Source organism: Anas acuta, chromosome 2 (genome assembly GCF_963932015.1).
Source record: "Anas acuta chromosome 2, bAnaAcu1.1, whole genome shotgun sequence".
Taxonomy (NCBI): Eukaryota; Metazoa; Chordata; class Aves; order Anseriformes; family Anatidae; genus Anas; species Anas acuta.
The window spans coordinates 96,957,279-96,982,392 of NC_088980.1; the positions used below are offsets into that span (position 1 = coordinate 96,957,279).

Consider the following 25,114-nt stretch of genomic DNA (forward strand, 5'->3'; position numbering starts at 1 on the left):
AAAATTGAAACTTTTAGGGTTAACTCTGGCTATGGTAAGCAGCACCAGCCAATCTCTGGGGCAGAGTGGTGACTAAGAAGATGCACTGCACAGTGTCACCAGGAGACTATTGGCTGCTATTCAGAGGGAACATCTGCCAAAGCTTGAGATGATCAAAGTAAAGGTAGCCTGATAGAAAACCAATTCTATTAATGAATCGTTAAAGACCAAGCAGGGAAAAGTCACAGTTTTGTCCTGGCACAGTTCCTGCACCATACAACTTCTTTGCGAATTGTTTTATGTTTCTTCTGCAGTCTAAATGTTTTGATTACCAAGGCAGTGTTTCCCCATGAGGCGTATCTTAAAGAGATGCGGTGCCTGTACCAAGTGGGATGAGATGATAAAATGTAAGAATCTGGAACATGAGAAGGTTGAAGCTCAGCTGTGAAAATGTTTATTGGATAAACGTTTACTGTGCTGCATGCTTATATTTATTTTTCTTTCGAATCTTTGAGTATTGCTTCAGTGAGACAATTAATTCTTTTTGGAGAGTATGACATGGTTAATTAAACAGGTGAGAGAAACTAGTTTCTCAACTGTCTGGAGATTCAAAGATCCAGTTGCAATTTACAAAGAATATATTAGAGTTGTCGACATCATGTGAATCCTGGCTTGTCTGAGAATGATGAACAGATGAGTGGTGTAGAAAATGCCATTTAGAAACCAGAGATCATGCTCACTGAGGCCAGTCCTCTGCTGTGCTAGGTAGCTGCACTACATTCGGCTTTTAGTGAAGTGATTATGCTTAATCCTAAAACCTCTTAAGGATTTTGTCATTTTTCTGTCCAAGGGGTGCCTGCTCCAAAAACCACTACACTGATGGTTAAGAACCAGATTCTGAATGCCATAGCCATTGCATAGCCATTTGTTCTTGTGCCCAAGTCGTTCTTAGCTTCAGTAGCCCATCTTTAGCCCTAATGTTAATCCTTTTGTTATATTTATGAAGAGCAACTGCGTTCTCTGAGTCTTCACATTGCCAGCCCAAGCAAGGCAAGCCAGTGAAGGGCTGTGCAGTGGCACACTGCATGCCTGTTGCATGGGCTGGAGCCCACCCAGCTCTGCTCCCCTTTACTCTCCTTTCCCACCCACCAGCAGGTACCAACAGAGGCTTGGAGATGTGCTAAAGAAGGCAGCAAACCTAAGCCCTCATAAGCATGGCTTGAGAAAGCAGAACTTTGACAACATTCGAACTGTGATATAGAAGGTAAACCCAGAAAATGTTGCAGAAATTGCAGAATTGAGGCTGTAAAAATGAGTCCAACCTTTCCGAGACACAGACTGCTACTTCCTCTATTTTTGCCTTGCACCTAGGATGATGTGGCCTTGACCAGCTGGTCTCTCAGTGCTCCTGCAATCTAAACATTAGGCATTAATAGTTTTGAATAGCAAAGAGTTGTAAACCGCAGTATATACTGTTATACTAAGGAAGTTAGTGCAGTTGGCTTTATTTACAGCAGGAGGGACTTAAACATGACAAAAAAGGCACCGATTTGGGTAGAGAAGGAGCTTGAGAATGCCCTGGCACTGACCCCTCTTTACTACTTCAAGCAGTAAGATGGGCTCTCCTTTGCCTCTCGTTACTGACTGCAGACTTTCATGGCTTTCCACATGGAGAGATCAAGCAACTATGTGTAAATTCTTTATATTTGACTATTGTTCTAATGAATCTTTTATTTTACTGGTTTTAACATATTATCTGTAAACAACCACTACTGTTTGGCCAACTGTTCTGTTTGTTTAAGGTTACTTAAGTCTCAGTTATCTGTGGAATGCTCCTATATTCCTTTGGGCAGTCAGTACATAACTCACAATTATCTAATTTTGGGAGGGGGGCGGGAATCTCAGATCACTTTTATGAGTCTTTTACGGAGCTGTTAAGTACTATCAGGCATACATATATACATATTCACTTCAACCCCACCACATCTGCAGTTGTGGTTGAAAGTAAGAGGTTCTCTCTATAGCAACCAGCGCGTGTTCGTTTCTTTTCTTTTTTTTTTGAATACCAAGAGCCAGATTTTGCTCTCAGGTCCACAGCAGTTTTGTTTTTCTGATTGTTTTATTCTTGAGAGTGAATAAAGTCCTGCTATTTTTCCACTACACGTGTCTCAAGAACAATCTGATTTGGGCAACTTTCTAAACAAACATTTGCTGATTTACTTCTTGATTAGAAATTATTAGTGGATCTTCAGGAAGGGACATGCTTCAATTAGATCTGGATAGAATTAGCAACGATGAGACATTTACAGCAGTAAAGTCTTTCTAAAGAGCCTTTAGAACTAATTCCAAATGCATACATGACTTTTAATTGGATAATTATTGCCTGTTGACTTTCTTCCAGCTTTGTCCTGTAAGGCAATGTGTGTCAAGATTTCAGAGTCACTTGCATATCTATGTATTCCTATTTTTCATCTGTATGTGTAAACAACTATTTGCCCATGCAAAAGGGATCCTTAGATGTGCAAATACCTTATCTTCTGCATAAATATTTTTTGCAAGCAAATGTGTTTACAAGAGTGACTACATGAAATATAGATATGTTTGAAATGGAATGAAATACAATTAAATACAGATCTGTTTACATGAATGGTTACATACACAAAAAGAGGGCCTTTAACTCTGAAATTGGGGGCTTCTGTCTTGTATCATCTCTCAAGTTGATTGTATTTCTTTATATATGTAAAGCTACCTCACTAATAAAGCCGTTTTAGCAGTGAACCCAGCAGATTAACAACAAAGCATCTATGCATGTGCTTAACTTTAGTGGAGCTAAAGACCCAAGCAAAGGTAAGCACATGCTTCAGTGCTTTTCTGAATTGGATTCACATTTCGATCCAGTACTATATTTTTCCAGGCTTCCTAATTTCCTGCTCTGCAAGAGAATCAAAAGTCAATGGAAAAAGTTTACAGTGGATGCAGTGTTAAGTGTTGTCAAGTATGTTTTGTAGCCACATTTCTTTTGTAGTCCAAGCTGATCTGAGAAATTCAAACCCACACTATGCACTGTACCATTGCCATAGTTAAGGAAATAGTGATCCCATTGATCTGCAGATTACCTTGCAGTTCTCCAAAAATGAAGTGATATTTACCTCTCCAGGAAAATGTATACATTGGCTTTTGAATGCTATTTGACAGCACAAATATTTATGTTTAACTGACCAACTTATTAATGAGGAATCACATTATTCAAGAATAATCAATGTTCTGCTGGAGGTCCAGGGTGCTGAGAGCTATTTCTGAAGAACACTACATCTGTCCTCGTTTCAAACCAGGACAGATAGTTACTGTAGAGCGATACCACACCTGATTTGTTATGCAGTGTTGTGTTGTTAAAGGCCTTGTCATCAAACTCCTTTTGCCTAGCCCCATGCAGAAACCGCATCTCCCTGATGTTGATGTATCAGAAGGCAACTCATGCTTTTCTTCATAGATTGTCCTTCCCATAGGTTATGTATGCACAAGGCAACTGCTGTCTTCTGGAAGTCTCTTGGGAAATGAAGAAGGGCAGTGGTAGAGGGGGGGAGAGGCTCTGTGTATGCTTCCCATTCCCCACTTCCCCTAGGCCTTGGGCCTAGAAACTGGAATTTATCAGGGGGTGGCTCTACTGGACTAGGTAGGGCTGAAAATTTTATGTAAACTTTGAAAGAATCAAGAACATCCAATTGGCTTTATATTATGTGATACTGACTTCAACAGCACTTGAAATTAGAAGTCAAGTCTCGTAACACTGTTTCATACAAAAAAACAAAAGGCCTCTGGTTAGAAATATTGGTTAGAAATATAGAAAAATTTTCCATTTAGATAAAAAGTTTGTGTTTATTGTTATACCATACTGTTTTCCACCTTTGCTTCCCGTCATCCTTTTGCTGATTCATATGCAATGACTGCAAACTTTGTGCTAAAAAGATTACTTTATTTGTAACATTTATTTGTATTTAATTTGTATTTTTATATGTATTTAATTTTTATTTTTTTTTTGAAAATATTTCTATTTTAAGTTTGGTTTAGACCTAGCAAAATGTTTGCACATTTGGACCCCCTTTTTACATGTGCAAAGCTTTCTGTACTAAATTATTTAATTCCCTATATACTTCCAACCCCCCCCCCCAAATACCACTTAGTGAAAAACAGCCACAAAGATAAACCCTGCTCAATGTGGACAGGGCCTTTGGATCGAGCAAGAAATAGGATAAGAGACTGTATGACTGTGAACAGATGAAATCATGTGACGGGCTTTATTGCTGGTGAAATCTGTTTCCACTTGCTGCCACCCACTAATTTGACAATAGATTGCATCATGTGGTTGCAGCAACTGAGAAGACTAGCAACCATTTTAAACTGCTTTCCTTAAAGGGGAAAACACTGTATAAAAACAGTGGAACAGAAAGAACAGAAAGAACAACTTGGTGTTGTGAACATATTTTAAATCTTAGATAAATGCAGTAATTCATACTGCATTATATTAAATTTAATGTAAGCCAACTCTGCAATGAGGACCTAAGTATTAGCCAAAATTTGTTTATTGAGAGATTATTCTTAGTGGACAAAAACAGCTAGGAGATTTGTTAGAGTAAGTTAGCTCATGCTAGAATTGCAGTTACTACCTAAGTGTTATATGGAAAATGCACAGCATTTTTAAAGCAGAAAAATAAATAATAATGAACCCTTAGCTTAAAAATGCAATTCTCTCTGAGTTCTTTTCTTGTAAAGTAAAATCTACATTTCAAAGGAATATTTTCTTACATATGGAAATGCTTATTTTCTAGCTACTGAAGATCTGCCAGGAAATATTAGAGAATATCATGTTCAGAGTTTTAGAAGGCAAATTGCTTCTGCATACACTGTATCTAGCAGACAAGCTTTATGGTGCTTTTTACCTGTCTGTCATAACATCATCAGGTTTTCCAAAGCACCTGAAGCCCTTGCAAGTTAAGAATTGTAGCAGTGTACCTTCACACGACACATGTATTTAGCAATGCTAAGCTGATGAGCAAGTAAATACAAACAACAGATTTATATGCTTTAAACCCAATTATTAAATGTTCCTTGATGGAGGAAATAAACAACTTTGAAATGAAATAGTTGTGTCAGCAAAGAAGACAGATTTTAAAGAGCACTTATCAAAGTACCTACAACATGGCTATGCACCTTTAAAAATCAGTTTCAGCTGTACTTTATTGTCTTAATTTATATCCCAGGAAAGCAGGGAGAGCCACCTTAGCTGTGGAAGATTTGGCTTTTTAGATATAAACACCGACTTTAAAACATCTCAGCAGCATTTTCAAATTGTCATAGTGAGCAGAAACATACATGTTGTTAGCCAGATGGGAAATTTCATGTGCTTTTCTTAAACCAGTTAATTTTCTTGTTCAATGCAGAGAAGCCAAAAGCTAATGTTGAGGTCTGGGACAGACTTTCAAATGTTTTTTCTGTCAAATTCTATGCACCCAGAAAGCCTTAGTCTTCTATTGATTTGTTTGCTTTTCTGTTAGAGAGAAAGCAGTGCATTTGTGGCAGTTTATTCTTACTCTGGCCTAAACTCTTCTGGTATTCTGACAGAAAAAAAAAAAAAAAAATGTGTCTGAAACTTCCAGGAGAATTTGAAAAACTATTTTGGAGGTAGAAACTGAGCTCCCTTTAGTTTTCTCTATAGAGACAAGTTTTAACTAATCGAGGAAGAGCTGTAGAAATGTCCCATGGTCATATCTTTGAGGAAGTTTCCATCACGACTGTGTTTACCACTTATTCTTTCTCCTCCTTATTTTAACAAATAATGGAAGAAAATAGCTCTCCTAACTCCATTTGTTTGTTTCTTGGCTTCTTTAATTCCCAGTACATTTTTCTACTTGTTTTTGATTGCCTCCAATCGCAGAGTGAAGATCAGTTTTATTTGGTCAGCATAATGCAAATAAATTGCTGCTGTTGTTTACTGCTAAATGCCTGCAAAGGAAAAAACAACCACCCCTCTCTCCCTTACTGGCTGTGAGCAGGACATTTGCTAACCAGCAAGGGGCGCCCTGAAACTCACTGCAAAGGTACTGGGGAGAACTGTTGAAGATAGTAATGAAGTAAAGCAGATAAAGACTGCTTTTTACAGGAGAAGAAAAATGAATTAAAAAAATAATAATAATAAAAGTAATTAATAAAAAAAAAGTGTTGAGTGAACTTTAAAAAGGTCGTGCACTGGAGGGAAGGAACATCTCCCAGAGGGACCTTGACAGGCTTGAAGAGTGAGCTCATCTGACTCTCATGCAGTTGACTAAGGCAAAGTGCAAGGTCCTACACATGGGTTGGGGTGACCCCCAATAATCAATACAGACTGAGTGATGAATTGATTGAGAGCAGCCCTGCAGAGAAGGACTTGAGGGTATTGGTGGGCATGAGCCAGTGGTGTTTGCTTGCAGCCCAGAAAAACAACCATATCTTGGGCTGCATCAAAAGAAGTGTGACCAACAGGCTGAAGGAGGTGATTCTCCCCCTCTACTCTGCTCTTATGAGACTCCACCTGGAGTACTGCATTCAGCTCTGGGGCCCTAAAAACAAGAAGGAAATGGAAGTATTAGAATGAATCCAGAGGAGGGCCACAAAGATGATCAAAGGGCTGTAGCACCTCTCCTATGAAGACAGGCTGAGAGAGATGGGGATGTTCAGTCTAGAGAAGAGATGAGGTTGAGAGGGTGGTGAGGCACTGGCACAGGTTGCCCAGAGAAGCTGTGGATGCCCCATCCCTGGAGGTGCTCAAGGCCAGGCTGGATGGGGCTTTGGGCAACCTGGTCTGGTGGGAGGTGTCTCTGCCCATGACAGGGGGGTGGAACCAGGTGGTCTTTAAGGTCCCTTCCAACCCAAACCATTCTGTGATTCTATAAAATTGTTCTTGCATATAGACCAGGGAGAAGAGTCGAGAGAACTACCAAGTACAATTTGAAAATGAATTTAATCAAAACCATGCTCTGTGGGACAACAGACGTTATAATGCGTGTGGTAGTCATGCTTAAATTTTGAAGGTAGGTTTTAGCAAAATTCAGAACACCAAAGTCTCACGATACCTAATAGTGGGGAAAAACACAGTTTTTGGAAGAAGAAAAAAATGAGGAAACCAAATTTGGAATTTGGAAACCAAAATTTTGAGAAATCTTAATCTTTTCAAAAATAAAAAAGTATATATAAAAAAAAAAAAAAAACTGTGCTTTATTTCAAAATAAATAAAAACAGAATTGCTGCTTGAAAGGAGCCAACACATTTTGTAGCTTAACAGAGTAATAAAAGAAAACAAACAACAACAAAAATAAACCATTTCCCAACTGCTGTTACTACATGGTCTCTTGAGGCTTTTTGAACCAATGAAATATAATTGGAAGGGGGCAGAAGAGCGGGGATTTCCCACTGCAACTGAAATTACTTGTGTTCACAAAGAGGAATTTTGGTCATCTTACAGAAATGCCACCACACCAAATAACTTTAAGCAGTGATTGACAGTGCGGTGATACCTTTACTTGCAGTGTACCACTTCGTGTGCTTCCACAATGCTACAGGTTTTGATAGCAATGATTAGTACACCTGTAATTCCAAGTGACAACCATGCTCAGCTTGGCTTTCAGCCAGCGTAGGAAAATAAAGGGTGAATTTCAGTGTGGTAAAAGATGCATGAAAAACTGGGGAACAAAATGAGATGCTAACTTCCTTTTAACATATACAGCCTGCAACTGACTGTTTAAGAAATAGAGGTTTTGCGTATCCTATCCTGAGATCACTGTGCACCAGGTTGAATGGCACTGCTGATCAAGAGATGACTGTGACCCAGTTTTATTACTGGTAAGCTAACCTCAAAAGGTTCAGCAGATCTTTTCGGTTCACAGAAGGATCAAGTTACCTATATGCTTAGGCAGCCTTTGGTCAATTCTCCTGCAAGCCAACAGAACTACCGCTCAGCTTGTGTAGAAGGATTTTTAGGACTAGGAACTAATGTTTTCCCCAATTCCTAAGTTGAAAATAATGTGAATGCTGTCCTGTTTTTAAGGTAACTCCAGGATGGAGGATGGATTTGAAGACATAACTAATTTTCTTTAAAACTCCTGGGGGAGGTTTGGAAAGAAGTTTTAAAGAAAGTTAGTTATGTCTTCAAATCACTACAAAAGTCCTTGCAAGGGAAATTTTAGAGATTCTTTTAAAGTGCAAAATTGGTTCCATTTATTCCCTCAATTGTCTTCCACGATGAGCACAGGCAAGTGCATCTTATGCCTGTTTTTTCCTTGTTTTTTCATCTTTTGTAGGTCTTTATATTCAACAGTTTATGAGATACAGTGATCCAACACTATTAATACAGTAGGTCAAGGATGCAGCTAGAGCTTGAAAATGTCAGTTTGGATTTCTGCTCTGACAAGGACTTTACATATAGTCTTGCTGACTGTGTCTCTTCTGGAAAGTTTTTTCAGTTGCTAGCAAAGCAATTGTGTTTCCTTGGGTTTGTATGTTTTGTCTTCTTGGGGCACATGAGCCAACAGACATGTCAGAGAGGTGCTTCCTTCTGCCATCTCTGCACAGGCTTGTCATGGGGCTATCACTGGGAAGTGCTGCACTGCACTGCAAAGACTCTTTGTTCCTCCCAGGAATTGCAGCACTTTTAGGTCTGGTCCCCCCAGTTCCTTTTATTCAGATTCTTAATTCAATCAGGTATCAAACCCTTTTGTTAATTGAAAAGCCACAAAAAAATATAAAAATATCCTAGTCAATTTATATAGATGTTTAGATGCTGTTGCAATGCTAACTGTAGTTCTTAAGGACTCAGCTTACCTTTTCACTCCCTTGATTGATGTCTTGCACAGCCAATAGCAAAGACTGATTTAGCTATTCTCTGTGCAGGTGGGAGGTAACAGCAGAAAGTATGATGGTCACACAAAAAAGATGGTGGAAATGTCTGACCAGTAGGTTAGATGTTAGTGGGCTCAAAACCTTAATCTTGTGACAGCTGATCATTGTTTAAGAGGTTATGAGTATTTATAAAGCAGAAACACTTTATTAGATGGAGGCAGAAGGGTATAGGAAGTTTAAGCACAAAGGCACCAAAACCTCTCCAAATCCTGTGTGGCTGATGGTGATGAGAAAAGCTGACACTAACTGCTTGCCCCTGCTGGACAGAAGGCTGCTTTATGAATATGCAGTATGGGGCCAATAACTGTTCTGAACTTTTATTAATCTCACTAAGCAACTACATAATCACAGGCCTGCTGTTTATTTACTGCTTCTTGTTGTTTTACTCATTATATTTCAATTTTAAGGGAAGCAAATCTTGACTGAATACCAAAATGAGTCTCTCTTGCTCAACAAACATGTAAAATAAAAATAAAAACAAACAACAAAGTTCTGGTTGTTTTGATTTGCATCACAGATTGTTGCAAAGGTACACATAACACTTCTTATCAATCACTAGTGATGTACAGAAAGGACAGTGTTACAGCTCATGCCATCTCATGCCATCATTCAGGAGAAAGCGCACAATGCTGGAACCTGGAAGATGCTAGAAACAAGAAGTCATCTACACAGTATAACTGATGGCACATCATCCTTTTGAAACTTGTTTTTTAATATTTTAAAGAAGTTTGTCTTGGTATTGTATGAGATGGGTGATACCTTAGTTCACATGAAGATGTTTGAATTCACTTTCTCTGATCTTCTTCCCATAAAAGCCCTCAATATTCCATTAGTTCTCTCTGAGAAAACCCTGAGTACTGTGGGCCTTGAAAAGCAGCATTAAATACATTTGCAGTAATAATTCTAGTGTTTCTCTTTCGCTTTTAAGTTTGCTTTGACATTTTCCAATGTATTTTTTCTGTGTCCAGGTATTGGTTAGTGTATTTTTTATTGTACCGTTTCAGGCAACTACTCAAGGACAAGCTGCTTTGCATAGACCATTACTCTGCACTCACAAAGTTGGGGAAAAAAAAGCATTTCTAAACCTCACTAGGGCTCTCAGACACAAAACTGATAATGACTTTAGTCCCAAGCCTCTTAGTTGAGGAGTAAGATTAGAGAAATCCCACAGAAGTAAGAGTGCAGTTGTGGGATTGTTAATGAAAAACTGCTTGTCGAGGGACAGGTAATGCCTACACAGGAGTGTCTACATGAGCATGGTAGCAGTGGACCTGTGCTGTGCAGGTCTTGTGTTGCTGGAAGAACTGGTCTAACCCGACTGACAGAAGTTCAGGATTTTATCATCTGGCTTCAAAATGAAGAGTGCACGCAGGCACGACCTATAAAATTTTGTAGTATAAACATTAAAAAAAAAATCTCAATTCTGCGTCTGGAAGATCACATTTCTGTAAAATAGTGATGTTTACCTGTCTTGAAGATTATCACATTGAAAGCCATGATTTGTTCAGAGAGCAATGTAATGGGGCTGGATAAGTACCATCCATAAACAGAGGCTTACTTTTAAAAACACTTTTCTTCTGAGAAGTAATGGCTGCTTAGTTTAGAGTTTCCAGCAGCTCTGAACAGCTGGCGTTGCTTCACTTATAGCAGGCAGGACTTCTTTCTCTTAAGAGGCAAAGGACTCATCGTATTGCTCTGCAAAGAGAAAGAGGAGGGGCAGATGATTACTATTATTATTTGCAAGATTGTAAGAAGGGGAGGTTAAAAACCTTAAGATGCTTCAGATCTTACCCTTTTCTTTTTACAAGGTTGCCTGCATAAAGCCTTGTTTAAATTCATGGGCTTGAAAAAGGAGTAAAATAACTGTAAATCTAGTCATGTTTTGGGCAATGTTAAACAAACAGTACATTACAGCCTCAAAGTTCAGGAAAGGCACCAAGTCATCTTCCTGCTTGTGGTTCCTGGGCTGCTTTAAACCCATCTGTGCCCTGCTTACAAGAATTAGAGTTGATAGGAATGACTGCTGCATTTATGAGGGGTATGCAACCCGTAATACAGAGAACATAGAACAGTGCAACCATTCCCTCTTCTGTCTCAACATGCCCCCATTCCTACCAATGCTGTGGGCTGTTGCAACAGAAGCCTCTATATCAGGCATAAAGATGAGCTTTTGAACACTTCTGTGAAATAGATATATGCACACTATCCATTTCTTTTTGTTTGTTTGTTTCCTCTAACTGGGAGAATTATCCCAGAATTATTCCTTTTTGCAGCTCCTGTACCCCATTTGGGCAGCATGCAGGAGATTTCCCTGGTTGTATTATTTTGCCTATGAAATGTCGCAGCTAACTGTAGTGACAATAGCAAGGCTGCATGTCATGGTACCTACTGACCTGCAAAAGATAGGATTTCTTTACGTTATATTAAAAACCATCATCAGGAATCAAGCTGCAGTTTTGTTGTATTTACTTGAACTTTCCTTAATGTTTCAGCTCTACAGTGGGTTCTTTTGATAAACAGTAAATTAATCACCATGATACAACAATATTACCATGAGAATCCCACAGAAAGCAGAAATCTTTCCTTGCAGAATATTTTTCCTCTGACTCATTCTAGCATTTTTTCCTAATACATACCTGAAACTCAACACCTCTCATTATACACCTGAGAAGCGTATATCTCCTAAAGAAGGTTGTCCCATTATTTAAAAATTAAGTGCGCATTAATTGAAAACAATGTCTCAGACTAGAAATAACTTATGCACTTACAATTTACAAGAGGTTATCTCAACACCTGTTTTTCTGTTAGTAATAATAAATAAAAAAAGTCTTGTTGTTACCATAGAAACTGTCATATCTCTACCTACACTTCTCAAAGAAACACACCAATATATTCATTTGTTTTGTCTCTCCCTGCTCACCCTCCTACCCCCCCAACCCACCCAGTGCTTGAAAGTAATCCTGGATCCTGTTAACAAATGGGGGAAGAAATGAAGCATCCTTAAGTGACAGTGTATTGTCATCAAGCCTGAAAATATGTAGGCAAAATAGTAGAGACACCTCACTGGGCAAAGTTGTTCTGAAGTTTAAACAAAGGTCCCTATCCTGCCAGCTACTTTCTGGTTGTCAAATCCCACTGCACACATGAATTTGCTTTAGGTTGAAATCAATTTATCCTTGCAATGACCATTTCAGCAAGATAACTGGAAAGAAAGGAAGATTTTCTTTCCTTTTTTTTTTTTTTTTTTTTTTTTTTTTTTTCAGAAGTACTGTTTTGGAAGGAATTTATAGTTGCTATTAACAGGTGAGATCAATAGTTCACATCACTGCTTTTAAATTTGATGCTCAAATGTCACATTAGTCAATTTTTCGTTATTTCCTTTCTGATATTGTTTCCACCTTCATTAGAGCAAAGTTCTCCCATCAAAACCTCTCTGTGCAGTGGAAGGAAATGATTTCAGCTGAGACAAGGAGGCACTTAAATCTGATCCCTGCTATATTTTTATTAATTCTGTAGTTTTTCTTGTCACTTGGATACCGTGTTGAAGGAAGGGAAAATGCTTAAGTTGTTGCTATGTAGAGTGTAAAGGAAGACATTTACAGGGGAACCATCAAGTAAATAGATATAGTTAAAGCTTTAAACATAACCTTTTTTCTCTCTCTCTCTCTTTTTTTTTTTTTTTTTTTTGACTCTTACTTTTAAAAACACATGTAGCCTCTACCCGTTCTGGCTATCCATGAACTGCTTTTTGTAACCCTTGGATTCTGTCCTGTAAAATGCTGAGATGCTTATGTCAATTTAAACATTTTTGAAGTGAGCAAAGGTAGAGAATTTTTATTTTGAGGGTCTGCTTCCTCATATATTGAATCAGAGAGTCATGATTAAGGATAGAATTAAATTATATTCAGGACTCAGTAAACTCTAAGGGTTCTAACAAGTTTTAACTTTAAAAACTAAATAAAAATTGCATTACAGCATAAAAACATTCTCCATCAAATCTGGCTGAGCACTACAAATGGGTTATTTTATTTATTAATGTATTAATTTAAGCATATGAAATTCATAAATATTTCTCTCCATTATTGTACAGGAGGATTGCATATTTTGGTATAGTAAGAAATGCAACATTGACCATATATAAACTCAAATGCCAGAGGAGAAAAAATTATGGTGTTTCTATTACAGAGTTCTGCAACTGGAGTTTTGAGGAGACTGCTGAGGTGGAGACCTGAAAGGAATCTTTTTCATCTCAGCCATCAATGACAGAGGGAAAAAGACAGCTCGCAAACCCTGCCTGCGTGACCTTGGTCTGTGTGTCCAGAAGGCCTTCAGGGATGTACAAGTAGGTACATATTATAGACCTTTGCAACTGGTAAAATGGATTTATGTGAAATTACTGAGGAAATTCAGTTGAGTGTGGTAGCCCCAAGAATATTTGTTTCTCACTAAGCCTTGGAGTACTTGAGAACTATGGGAAAGGAGAAGGATACAAAACGGCTGAGCATACAGCTGCACGAGACTGGCTATGTTGGATGGTAGGATTTTGTTTGCTCTAGGGATTTGCTTGGCACAGATAAATTATAGGCCAAATCCTCAGCTCCTTACATAACCAGAACTCCAAATGAGGGCTCTAAAAGACTTTGTGCTTAAGTAAAGACTGAGAGCAACCTGAGAGCCAAGGCCCAAATTAACAGGTCTCAGCTATTACTAGAGTCAGCGTTGCAGCAAGTACTGCCCTAGGATCTTCCTAGGGTGCACAGCTGACAACTGACTCCAGCCAGGGAGTGGGAAGGTTTCTAGGCTGCCTAGAAACTTTCTCAAACCCTGACTCTTCTTTGGATTTAGGACACAGTTTGCAGCCTGCGGTTTCATACTTCTGTATGACTAGCATTCGATACTTCAAAGTTTCCGAGTTTCATACACCTAAATTGGAGGAGACAGTGGCAGCCTTCAGTGCAAGGGACTGCAGGACTGGGTTTTACGTCAGACAGTGCTTGAACTCACAAATTCCACCATAAGTAATGTCCCCTACCTATCTGACTGTGACAATAACAAGATTGAGATAGTTTCCACGTCCCTATAACACATGGACTGCAGGGCTCCATGATCCAGAAAGAGTAGGCATGACTTCTTTGTTGTCCTGAGGTGTGACTCCTGGACCTAGGTCAGGATAACTGGCAAGCAAACAAACAAACAAGCTGAGACCGCGTGAATTGTTTTGCTCAATTTTAAATGGGAAAAGGGCTTTTGATTTCAGTCCTCTCAGAAACAAATGACATTTTGGGCAAGAAAATTCAAAGCATTCCTTTAAGAAATTGTTGAGATTAAATGCCTTTGACTTTTCTTGCATTCCTTTTAGAATGGTCAATTATATAAAACTGGTATGAGTCAGTATGCATTTTGATGTCATTGAGTTTGTAGCACTTGCAGAAAAGCATTAATTAGATTTTTTTTTTTCCTGAGCTTCCCTGCAAGTATATGCTTAAGAATTTAACTATTTGGCTGGTATGTTGGACTCCAAAACTCTCCCAAACTCAAACCTACACCCAGTGAAAACACTCAGGTTCCACCTAATTTCATGCTTCAACCATGCAAAACCATTAAGTTTGCTATAGCGTTTCAGCACAAAACCATAAATCATCCTGAGAGTGCTTGAAGGGCTGCAGAATTAGTGACCCTATTCTCAAGTTTTGAAATCACAATGGAACAGCAAAGTAGGTTTCATCTTAGACATTTTGTTCAGATTTCTTTAGACATTACCCACACTTTTACTGTCTCTTTGCATCTTCCAGTATTTAAGAGAACAAGCTTTCAGCAAACAAATGCTACGAATAAAAATTAGGCATACACTGTATGAAAGGGGCTGTTCATAATCTGTCAGAAAGTGAGTAGTTTAAAACTACTCTCATATAGTAATCCCAGGCTTGTACTGTAATTTATGACATCTCAGTAGGAGAAAAGATAAAAATTCTGAAAGAGAATCTCCCCCTGAAAAAGAAAAAAAAAAAAAAAAAAAAGGAAGATCTCTTTCAGAAAGATTGAATGATTTAATATGAGAGAAAGAGAGAAAGACAGACTCTGGAAACACCAGGGTCTGCTCTATCATCAGTGTCGTAATGCAGTCAGTAGAGAGAGTTGCTGAGTCTGGTGTGGTGGGACATGTATTCCGAGCAGCTGAAGAGCTATTTCAGTATATTTGTCTCTGGGGATCGCATATTTAATACATTAAAATACGTTACTCTGAGTGTACGTGCATTTCAAATATGAGTCACGTTTGTTTCAATACATGCGTGGCATCTCCATGTAACGTGAGCATCAGCAGACAGGCAGCAAATACATTTTTGAATGTACATGTGTTTGGACATTGTTTAGACACCTTCAGAAACGGAGTATCCAAGTCTCCAAAATATTCTGTTCTATCCCACAAGGAACAGATTAGAGCTGTTAGCTGAATCTGTTCACAGTGAAAACATACAGAGTGGATGCCCAGTTGTAAAGACAGAAAGCCTGATTCATTCCTATTAAGCAGAGTTATGGAAGAAATCCATGTTGCTGTCCGCGTGTGGATAGCAACCATTCACATATCCCAGCCATCTCACGCTTTGACTGATGGGGAAAAAACATTTTAAGCATGCTGTAACTCCAAGTTGTTGCAATGTAGACAAGCCTCTGAACTTTTTACACGCAACCTTTCTGAGCTGCGGACAGAAGACTGTCTTTGCAGCCTCCTAATTGAACCAGGTGGGGAAAGATTCTTCCAGTCAAGTAGTATTTGCCTTAACCAGGAAAAATTACTGTTTGCTTGTTTTTGTATTTAACCAAAGGCAAATTGTTGTTAACAGATGCTGGCTGCCTGTAGCAAGGCAGCTTGAGAATATGCTAGTAAATATTCTTGACAACAAACTTTTTTACATAGTCAAGAGAAGAAGCCTTTAGTGCAGCCAAAATAGCCACAAAATTCACTTGACATGCTCAGATGTAAGTCATCTTCTGTTTCTTTAAAAGCAAAGAAACCACACAGTAAAAAAAGCTAAGTAAACAGAACTGCAAGAATCTTTCACAGTGTGCATTCGGCTAAATAATGCATTTTTCTTGATAAGGCTTAACAGCGGAAAACTCTTGCACAAGATTTCATCATTGCTACGTATTTCATACATTCAATTTAGTTGCATAAGATGAAAAAATCATATCAGCAATTCCTGTTAAACAAAAGTTTTCTAGTTAACAAAAACAAACTACATATACGTTAGAAGGAATATACCTTTTGTGCTGTACTGGTATGCAAGTTTCTTACCTGTAGAATTTTATTTTTTTTTTGTGACCAGCCACATAATCAGTGTCTGAATACTGCTCTACACTCAGTATAAAATACTGTGACCTTGATTTTAGGACTGCACGCGTGCTTAATCGTGGGAATACTCCTATGGAAACTGAGGAAAGCAGGAGAAAAGATAGGCAAGTCTGTACAGTGCTAATGTAAATTAAATGAATTTCTGCAAACATAAGAAACTCTGATTTTCATAGCAATTAACTTAAGCATTGCTAGCACTGTGTCTAGGCATTCAGATATGCATTTAAGAGACTTTCTGGTAGCAAAATGTTTCATGTCTGCAATGTATGTTCACTGATTTAAAAAAATGCTGCTGTCTCTTAGTGAGACTCACATTCCTAAATCCCTTCAGGTTTAAGGGTACAGGCACTTGAAATTCATCACTGTACCTTTTAAACTGGAGACGGAATTTAAAATATCCAGCTTAACTACTTGATCCTAAACATGTGTCAGGGAAGGTACCTACACTTTTTTCCAAATTCAGTTGTGTAATTTCAAGTTTGCAATAATGGAGAACTGCTGTAGTGGATGTAAAAAAAAAAAAATCTACATTGCCAACTAATACTTTTGAGACATGGAAGCAGTGTCTGTAGTCTTGTGCAAAAGGCTATCTGATTAGTGAGGAATAGAAAATGGGTGCATGATACTAAACGATTTCTCAAGAGGCTGATCCAAGGTAAAGGGAAGAAATAGCACAGTGTGATGAGTCATTAACAAATGTTTTAGCAGAGGTGAAAACTGCATTATGCCAGCACTTTGTTACCAAGAGGGGTGCATCTTCATTTTGTGCTTATTCTGCAATGTTAGTGGAAAAATATTTCCACTACAGGGGCAGTGAGCATATGTAATGCAAACATTTTGACAGTGAATGTAAACAGCTTTCCTGCATTTTAAACCATTAAATCAAGGACACAAATTTCCATGGTTTGCAGATTGCAATCTTCGCTGACTATAGGGAAGATGGTGTTGCATCTGTTTTGTGTTTATAATTGCACGTTGTGTTGTGCCACTGTGACTGAATTTTAATAAACATGTTGTTTTTTTAATTGTCATGGACACTAGGGTCTCCCATATAGCTACGATGCCAAGAATCAATAATAAGTTCCATAGGAATGTTTTTAGAGAAGTAAACACTCATTGGGATGACTTTAATTTTGCTCTTGCTTGGTTGTGAGATGGAAAAGTCCAGCAGCCTGACTCCCGCTTGATTTGCGACTTCTTGCATTTCAATTTCAGCCGATTGGCTTAAGCCGAACATTTTTGGCTCCATTCCTAAACAGGAGGCTCTGGGGAGCCCTCGCTCTAAGCCAGCCGTAACGAGGTGTCTGTTGTTATTCCCGTCGATAGAATATAACCCCCCCCCCGCTTTCTTCTCCATCCCTCCACACTGTCCCAAAATAGTTCTGCAGGGCAATGAAGGCGCATGTCAGGATGGGCCCCGTGTGTGCAGCAGCGGTGCCCCAGGGAAAGAAACAGCCGCAGACTTGTGGGGCAGGCGGCTGGCTTTCTGTGGAGGAGGAAAAGCTAGAGCCAGTGATTTGTGAAAGAGGTAATGTGACTCTCTCGGCTTAGAGGAAAAGTTTTCTTTTCTAATAAATTATTTCTCCCCCTGGTTAGTAAATCATTTCCCCTTCCTAATGCATTTAATTTGCTATTCCCTTTAATTATTGCTTGTCCAGGTGGATCTTAAAGGCTGCAACTTAAAAGAAGTCTCTTAAGCCTAGCAAAAAGTCACCCCCTGCCACATCATTAACTGAAAGACAATCATAGTCTGCCTTGCCTTATAAAAATAAAGAGAGGGGTCAAAATGCTGCAGTAAGTGTTTTTCTAAAGGTAAAGTCTTGCATTAATAGGAAGGACTTTGGTGGGTTTTGTATCAGGTCCATCGGCCCCTTCTTGAATGACATGACCGTGTGTTAATGACAGCTTGCGTCCCTCCGACAATGCATTTTCAGGGAGATGCACGAGACAGTATTTTCTTAGTCAGAGGAGAATTGTCTTTGCATTGTCATTAGTTGCCTATAGCTTGGACCAGTTACAATACATTAGAGCATAACCCTCACTTCCCACAGGAAGGAACAAATTGGGAACCTGCTTTTTAAGGACAAAAGAAGACGCTGTGTTTTTTTCCATCCTGTACCTAAGAGTGCTGAGCTGTGTTTACCTTACAGCCCTGCCTCTGTCTCAGCTTGTGGCTGGCTGACTTGTACATGGAGATTTATTTCTGAATCAGCTGCCTAGCGCTGTAGCCTGCCTGTTGAATACACAGCCTCACAGCTGGCCTGGTCTGATATTTTGAAGTCATTTCCAGTAGCTTATGATGTGTTCCCTGGATGTTTATATCTTAGGGGAAGGAGAAAAGGGGTGAATCCAGAGGGAAGCAACCCTCATCTCTTTTTGAGATGTGGTTTGCAAACTGAGACAGCCCCAAGTCCTACAGTTGCCTGATCACAGATCTCAGGAGTCTGCACTGCAAAACAAAAATTTCTTCAGCAGAGAAAGCAGCTGTTCAGTGTTTTGGAACAACATGGATCTATCGCCGAAGTGTCTCAGTGCCAGAAGTGTCTGTGTGCTGAGCCAGCTTTGCTGCTGCAGGGGAAGGTGCCTCTGGGTGAAATCAATAAGGATCAAACTCACTCCTGGTCAGTGAAGGAACTCACTCACTGCACTCCTGGTCAGTGTAGGATCAGTGTTCCCAGAGGCTGCACTGCATCTGTCCCCGGTGTCCAGGAAGCCCTCACATTTTTTGAGACATCCAGCATAGAAAGGATTGCAGTAATCATTCACTGTGAAAAAGAATAGCTGTTTGAGCATATGCGTTAGCTAGAAAAAGAAGCACGTAAAGTCTTCCTTTTATTCACGTTTATTAGGATTCTATACTTTTCTTGCACTTAGACGCACAGTTTTAGAAAACCAGCATTTTGGTTAACTTCTATGTTAAGGATACAATTTTGTCTGCCTGTCCTTGCTAATTAGAACATGATGGAATGAGCTAGTTAACCAGCCTCATGTAGATTTCTTTAGTCACTAGATTCAGTGTTGCTTTCTGCCCCTCTTCTTTATTTTGTCTTTCAAATCACTCATGTGAATGAGATTTAAAATTGACTTAATGAAAAATTTGTCTCCCATGTTAACCAAAGCTGTCTGAAAATTTATTAAGAGGAAGTGCAGTTTTGCAAAGTTTTTATGGAAATGGGAATGAAAATCGATTCCTAAGCACAGCTAGGTTCATCAGTAAGGATATGCACCTGTAGGTGCACGTATCACTGCATCCACTTAGTGGTCCAAGCTGAAGTGACAAGGCCAGGTGAACATCATGTTCCAGCCCTTGCTGTCTGCAGAAGCTGCTGCAGGAGGACCACTGCAGCCCAGGCAAGCTGTGTGTATCGCCAGCCAGCCTGGTGCTGCATCAGGCCCAAAGTCCAGCAGGCAGCAGAGATGGCAGGCAGCCTACAAGTGCTCGCAGAAGCACAGAATTTGGGCCAACTTCAGCAGTCCTGCTTCCAGGAAACAGGAGACAGAAATAGTGAAAAATGCATCCTTCTTTAAATAAAAATATCCTGTACAGATTACTTACACTGGATGTAGCTAGGCTTTCAGGTAGGATCAGAGTGTGCTTCTGCCTTTGTGTGTCTGCTGACACACAAAACTAAATGGATCTTTTCACTGGGACAATGGTTGCTGATAAAGAACTTGCTATCAAATGTTATAAATGCGGCAGAATGCTCCTGTCTGTGGAATGTGCTCATCTGTTCTGCTGCATAAATCGTCCCTGTTACCATAAAATACGAGCATGTCACAAGATTTAATGTACTTATCCTTAAAATACCAGTATGCAGCAAATCCCTCATTTCTGTGTGGGAAACTGGTCTGTATCATGAGGCGGTTGCCTTGCTTGTGGCTCTCGAGGCTGGGAAGCCTGGCCTACCCTCACTCTGTGGCCTTTTAAAGCATGTTCGTAGTCTTCTAGTTGCATCTTCAGATCTGCCATTAATGCTGGGCTCCCAGCAGACTCCCAGCAAGATCCTTCCTGCATCTGCTTATGCAGCGCCTCTGTTTCCCATGCATCCTGCTTTCCTCCAGAAGGAAACGCTATGTCATTATCCACAAGGCCATGGAATAAAAGGGGAAACAGAAAGCGATTACATGGGTCAGGCCTGGGAGTACAGTCTCTTGGCCTCCACCATTTCTCCCTCCTCAGCTAATTGTGCTTATATCTGTCAGCATTAATAGAGCAAGGCAGCAAGCATCTGGTATTATAGGCTTGGCTATCCTGAAAGCAGAAACCCTGGCAGTCCCTACAGGTTCCTTTTATTTCCCTGGCAAATCATCTGGAGGCCTGGACACTCTCTGAACAAAGCCTACACAACCAGTATGGCCTACAGCATCCGGATCTTGCCCTTGGGGTGCATAGTCAGGGCTGTTCAGTCAGGTTGAGATGCACAGCACCAAACGACACAATTTAATCCTGGGGAGAACCAAACTGCCTCAGTTCTCCTCCTCACGTGGGCTGGGAGGCAAGCGCAGGAACCCCATGGACCAATGGCACTTCATGCTCCTGTGATCATCTGGAAGCCCTACAGGATGGGCAGAGGGCAAGGATGGTGTCTGCTGATCCATCCTGCTACCCCCACACCAAATACCAGGCAGCTGCCTACAGAAAAAGCTGAAGAAGCCTTTCCAGGCGTGCCTCGAAGCAGAGGCAGGAGCAGAGTTCAGGTAAAATGCTCAGGTAAACAAAAATCAAACAGTGAGATATCCAGATAGAACTGCAAGGAAAAGTCTACCACCAAAACCATATTGCTTAATCCCAAGCACACTCTGTTGCTGCCCTGGCTGTGGAGAACTGCCATGGCTACTTTTTTGAGGTCAGTAATCCAACATTTCATCCCTTCCTGAGGCCTGCCAAAATCCAGCCTTCAGTTGTTGTTTGTGTTCTTGCTTTGTACCTTTAAGCTACACCCATACAATAAAAAAAGGGAAAGCAAAACTAAAAGTCAGCCTTGGATTATCCTGCTGTTAGGTTGTTGAGGATTTTTAAAGCTCACAGTTTCCTTGAGGGGAAAGAAGTTAACGTGTCAAAATACATCAGGCCTTCTGATGTGGGGCAGGCCTTGCTAAGTTCACTTGCTCGCTGTTTCAACATTCGTTTGCAAATTAAACCTCTTCTAATGAGAAATATCACATTCATTAGCTGGTAAACATCTGTTTAGAATATAGTGTCCTCCTTTGTTCTAGAAAGTGGCCTCACAAGAGAAGCTATCTTTAATGCCGGTGATTGTTAGCTGCAGTAAAAGTCTCTATTCTTACAATATTTAAAAAGAATTGATGTTTGCATAACAAATTACAGAAATTCGGACTGTGAATGCACACATCTGCAGTATGTCCTCAAGGCACTAACCTTACCCAAGAACACAAAGTCCTTGTTATGATATGCAAACTAATGAATCAGCTGAAGGAAGCATTTATATTTTGACAGTGTTTTAACTTTCTCTGACTCAAATTAGCTGCGACTGTGGCTGTTGCTCGGCAAGATTCTGTGAACTTTCTAGCTAAAATTAGCCTTTCCAGTGCTGGATGTTATCACAGAGAAAGTAATTTGCTGGAAAAGGAATAATTGATCTGAAACTATCTCTTTCACATTTTGGTATTTGGAAGAAACAACTAGCAGATTGTCACTGTCTTTTTCATTCTTGTCTGTGATATGTTAAAACTGTACTGGTGTTAGCAGGTTTAAATATAAAATTAAACCATGTTCAGGTAACAACTCTGACTGTGTGTGGATAGGCTGTGCTCTTACACAGTATGGATTTTTTGTATATTAGTCCACAAACACTTAAAAAACCTCCATACCTAAAATCTTCCATATACATCTTGTTTATTAACTTTTCCTTAAAGTATGTAGTGTTGGTTGATGTTGACCATCCTGTCAGGAAGAACTTATAAAAGCCCTGAAAATCAGTTTATCAACACTTCTAACATTTATTAATCACTGTATTGGGCATTTTGTGTAGTGGTTCCTTAGTGCTTTAAATTTCATCTTTAAATTTATTTTATTTTTCTTTATTTTTTTAATTATTTTCTTTAAACTTTCAAACCTCAAGGTCCTTCTGTCCTCTGCTAGACATCTGCTCCAGAATTTGAAAAGCATTTAATCAGCTGTAAATGGCTCTTCTTTTTTCTTTTATTTCTTTTTCTTTTTTTTTTTTTCTTTTTTTTTTAAACAGGATTTGGCCTTCAACATTGGTTTGGCAAGCCCAAAGCTTTACTCCCTATCAGATTTGAAGGAAAAAAGTAGGAAGCAGTGGTCTTTGTCTTGTGACAACACGGAAGTTTGGATTTGAGCTTGTACAGCTGTTTCCAACCTGCAGAAAAAACTGAGTTGCAGCATGTTCTCTGGAAACGTGGATTTAACACACTCCTGTGTGTGACTTTATTCCACCTGCCCGAAACCGAAGTTTTTTGCACTGTGACCTGTTTTGGGACCTGTACTGCCTGGCCTAACAACCTGAGAGCTGAGTGATGTGCTGTGGAGAAATAGCCCTCTGAAATGAGAAGGTGCTTGTCTGTATCATAGCATGAGCCCAGGCGGCTGGTCCCCCCACCATGAGAGGAGGACCATGCCCTGGGCCCTTTGCATGTTTAAGACTCATGGAAAACTCTCGTCTAGCTCTCCTGGAGGTATTATTTACAAGAACAGTTCGTATTCTTACTCAAAGATTACACAAACACTGCTGACAAGGTCAGTGTCAAGATGGATTAGCTGGCGTGTAAAGGCCAACCGCGTAAATAAAGCTCCCCAGGAGTAGTATTAACTTGCCTCGTAGTGCATTTATTTATTTAGCAGCTTTTTTCATCTCTTAATTTTATGAATCAGTCGTTTTATTTGTTTATGCCGGTTTCTACTCCTTATCTTTCTTTACCCTTCCTCTATCTCTGCAGTGTGCTAGCAGGTGGTGGTGCTAAGGGATATTTCTTCTGCCTTGTTCATGTGTGCTTCTATTCTACCCATTGCTTGTGCATGCTGTGGAAAATGGTGGCCTTTTTAACATTTGCATATCCAATAAATGAGGTGTGGTAAATTTGCAAAACACTGCCTAGAGATTGGATGATGAGCATGTTTACTCACATGGAAGTACATACACATGCAACCCTACCTTTACAAAGCTACCCCTACCTATACAATTATTTTTCTGTAATATAGTATGGAATTTCTGCAAGGGATCAGGATATGACTATAGTGTTAAGCTATTCACTCACCATTTCTTTGTTAAAGCAGTTCAGCTCATGAAACCACAGCTCAGATCTCTGCAGTGGAAGCAAACACAATGTATATACAGATGTTTATTCTCATCCATTATAAAAGTATTCCTTTGTTCCATTTCTCACTTCGTCACACTCACCTGTGGAGGTAGGAGGTTCTGCTGCTGCTGCTGCTGGGAGAGGTTTTCCTCGCTCCCACTTCACTGCTGCTGCTGGCATCACTCATGCTCACTGGGGCTGGACCTGAGGCTGGCTTCTCTACTGCAGCATTCCCCATATTTGCTTGATTTGTAGTGTCCTGTGACGGTGTTCACAACACTGAATTCTCTTTGCTCCTTACTTGCTTGTTTCTGGTATTCTTTTCTTTGTTTCTGGGTAACAACCACTCTATGCTAAGTGTACAACACAGAAGAAAAAGTCCCAGCCCCAGAGAATCTGTCATGCAACATTATTCCCATCTTAACTCCTTAAATAATTGTATTCATCTCTGTCTTTCTCACCTCTGTTTCACTGTGTAACATATCTCATGGCTTCTGTGGCTGCATTTGAAAGAGACTATATATGTCAAAAAATAAATTGAATATCTCTCATGCTAACAAAGCATATATTAAAGAATTGTATAAAAATTCTGTTCTTTCTCATCCTAGTGAACCATGGTAACTATAGCCGATATTTTCACTTTAGTTGCCTTACACTGGTTTTTGAAATGTATGTTTAAACTTCTATATAAATGGTGTACCACAGAGGAAGCTCAGTGTCTACAGTTTTGTGGGTACCTAGAACTTCCTCAGATAAAACCTTAGAAGTGTTTTTTTTGATAAGATTTTGGTGCTAAACTAGGCATTTTCAACCCCAGCTGTCCAAAATCCATGAGTCATAGAAATCTGGAGATTGGATGAAGAGTTTTGAGATCAAAAGCAACTTGAACAAAAGCTGGCTGGTTTTCAATGTTTCACTTTGTTTTCTGATGCTCCAGTCTTTGAAGTTTTATTTCCAAGATTTTTTTTTTCACAACCAGGAGGGACAGCAAGTCCTTTATTGTCAAATAAGAGCTTGACAATGTCACGTGAATCCAGCTATGGCTTTTATTATTTTATCGTGTTTGTTTGCAATACTTAAGACTCCTCTGAGAGTTAGTAACAAGGGACTTAACTTTGAAAATTTTAGCATCTGCATCTGATTACATCTTTGCAGGACTTCTTCTTAAGGGTCTGAACTTTAAAATAGCTTCACATTAACTAGCACTGTGATTCTTCTGAAATAGGGCTCTAGGTTTAATTCTTCTTTTATACAATTCAGGTCTTGTGTTTCACAAAAGCAGCGTCACAGAAATGTGAGCTTGGAGGAGGCAGTCTTAGTCCACAAATTAGGTTCTTGACTGTAAGATTTCATTGTTATCTTACTAGGTGAGAGTTATTTGGTGTCACGAAGGAGTACTTTCTTTAGTGCAGAATTTGGTTCTCTTCTGTTCCCTTGTGGGATTATCACTTTTTACTGTATTCTCTGGTATGCGTGACACTGTAGCTATGGTGCATGGTTACAGCTGCTAAATCTGTGTGAATCAGCATGGACTAAAAGTTTGTCTTCAGCACATGAGATACTTCAGTGTGCCAT

The 25,114-nt window shown here is 39.5% G+C and overlaps 1 long non-coding RNA gene across 1 annotated transcript; it reads left to right on the forward strand.

Moving 5' to 3' along the window:
* Positions 1-34: 34 nt before the first annotated feature.
* On the forward strand, positions 35-24,553 carry LOC137851778 (uncharacterized). The gene is made up of 3 exons (XR_011093461.1): positions 35-163; positions 13,093-13,249; positions 22,465-24,553. It is a non-coding gene; the product is annotated as an uncharacterized lncRNA (long non-coding RNA).
* Positions 24,554-25,114: the final 561 nt, after the last annotated feature.